The 2,526-nt window shown below is 40.8% G+C and overlaps 1 protein-coding gene across 1 annotated transcript in view; it reads right to left on the bottom strand.

Annotated features, from left to right (window-relative positions):
* The window catches only part of LOC128692231 (adhesive plaque matrix protein), a 3,361-nt gene extending 1,351 nt beyond the window's left edge, over window positions 1-2,010 (bottom strand). The window contains exon 1 of the mRNA XM_053781307.2: window positions 1,989-2,010. The gene's annotated coding sequence lies outside the window, so the exon portion shown is untranslated. The remainder of the gene's footprint in view (window positions 1-1,988) is intronic.
* Window positions 2,011-2,526: the final 516 nt, after the last annotated feature.

Below are 2,526 nucleotides of genomic sequence, written 5' to 3'. Positions count from 1 at the left end.
TCTTTACGCATTGTTTGGGATGTTATTTCCGGGTTGTGGGAGAACTGGCTGGATGTGTCAACACCAGCAAGATGACTATAAAAACCTTTTAAAACCATCAATGGTCGTCTGTCACCCGACTTTCCGACCTTCCTAGTCGATAAATTAAATAAATGGGCAACACATTCGTCTAATTTATCAAGTAATTGGTTCTCTGAGCTATTTATCGACCTTTCTAGTCTTGGAGTGTGAAGATGCTGGAGTCACCGTCTTGACACGTAATGATCTTCTCTTAGTCTCTCAAAAACCTGAAAACCACACTAACACACATACACTTTTTTAAATGTAATCAGAGGAGAATCCTTATTATTACTGCGTTTCGCCCGCAAGAGGCTATATGAGGCGAAACGTTTCAATAATTATAAATCTCTTTTCCTGTCGTGGTAGGTAGCTACATTTCCATTACAGATCTTACGTTCTTAGTAGAGGAATTAGATCAATCATAAATGGTTCTAAATGGGTAAACAATACTTGAAACAACCTTCAGGTTTAAAAGATAGTCATCTGCAGGCGATACAGAAGACGACTCACTTTACGGACGAAATATTCTCGCAAAGAAATCATTTCAACATTGATAACTTTCACCCACGAAAATATAAGTTTCTCTCTCCCTCTCTCTCTAAAGTGTCTTCTTTACGCATCTTGTGAGTCTGTGTTGATGATCTTGCAAGATCCTGCTATGTGAGCGTAATCTTGCAAGACACGGCTGTGCAACTACAGTTCCGTGTCGTTCAACACACCACACTTGTCGTCACCAGTCGTGCGACAGACGATTATTACTATTATTATTATTATTATTCTTAGTAGTATCGCTGTTATTATTATATTTTTTACCAAACCGGCCGTATCCCACCCAGAAAGGGTAACCTAAAAAAAAAACCGAAAGTTTTTCTTTTTAAATTTAGTAATGTATACAGGAGAAGGGGTTATTAGCCCCTTGCTTATTATTATTATTATTATTATTATTATTATTATTATTATTATTATTATTATTATTATTATTATTGTTATTATTATTATTATTATTATTATTATTATTATTATTATTATTATTACTACGACACAATGTATCATTATATTAATGGTCTGCTGTTCCGAAAAGATGATGAGACAAATGCGACACTTGCGTACCTATGTCGTCGGAACGTTTCGGCTACCCAGCAGGCTTCTTCAGTCGAAGAAGGGACTGATCTCCACCACTTCTATTCTGTTCAATTAAGTCACCTCTATATTCGACTGAAGAAGCCTGCTGAGCGGGCGACACGTTTCTATACTTCTGCCCAAGGGAATCCTTCGGTACTGAACACAGTGGTATCAACGAGATTAGTGAGCACTGCGACACATATCCGAACACATAGTGACACATAGTGACACATAGTGACACATAGGGACACATAGTGAATCATAGTGACACATAGTGACACATAGTGACACATAGTGACACATAGGGACACATAGTGACACATAGGGACACATAGTGACACATAGGGACACATAGTGACACATAGGGACACATAGTGAATCATAGTGACACATAGTGACACATAGTGAATCATAGTGACACATAGTGACACATAGGGACACATAGTGACACATAGGGACACATAGTGACACATAGGGACACATAGTGACACATAGGGACACATAGTGAATCATAGTGACACATAGTGACACATAGTGACACATAGGGACACATAGTGACACATAGGGACGCATAATAACACATAGTGATGTATAGGGACGCACAGTGACACATAGGGACGCATAGTGACATAGTGACATATTGACACATAGTGACACATAAGGATACATAGTGACTCAAAGTGACGTATAGGGAAGCATAGTGACACATAGGGACACACAGTGACACATATGGACCCATAGTGACACATAGGGACACATGACACATAGTGACACAGCGGGTCGGGAAGACACATGTTTCTGTTTACCTTGTCTCTGTTGATCGACTCCCGGCAGAAGACTGGTGGGAAATTTTGGGAGTTCTTGCTATATATAGACGATGCTCTCTTTCTTCCATCCCTCCCTCACTCCCTCCCGCTTTCCCAAGACTCCCTTCCATTACCTCCCACCCTCTCCCATACCTCTACCAGCCATCTCCTTCTCCTAGACCTCTCGTGTGACGGTGATAGTGCTGAGATGTCGTGCTTTCCTGCTTTCATAACGTCGTGTGTGTACTCACCTATTTGTGATTGCAGGGGTCGATTCATAGCTCCTGGCCCCGCCTCTTCACTGATTGCTACTAGGTCCTCCCTCTCCCTGCTCCATGAGCTTTATCAAACCTCGTCTTAAAACTATATATGGTTCCTGCCTCCACTACGTCACTTTCTAGGCTATTCCACTTCCTGATAACTCTATGACTGAAGAAATACTTCCTAACATCCCTTTGACTCATCTTAGTATTCAACTTCCAATTGTGACCCCTTGTTTCTGTGTCCCATCTCTGGAACATCCTGTCTTTGTCCACCT

Source organism: Cherax quadricarinatus, chromosome 53, assembly GCF_038502225.1.
Source record: "Cherax quadricarinatus isolate ZL_2023a chromosome 53, ASM3850222v1, whole genome shotgun sequence".
Classification (NCBI taxonomy): Eukaryota; Metazoa; Arthropoda; class Malacostraca; order Decapoda; family Parastacidae; genus Cherax; species Cherax quadricarinatus.
Note: the sequence above shows the minus strand (reverse complement) of the source record. Positions and strands in the feature narration are given on the sequence as shown.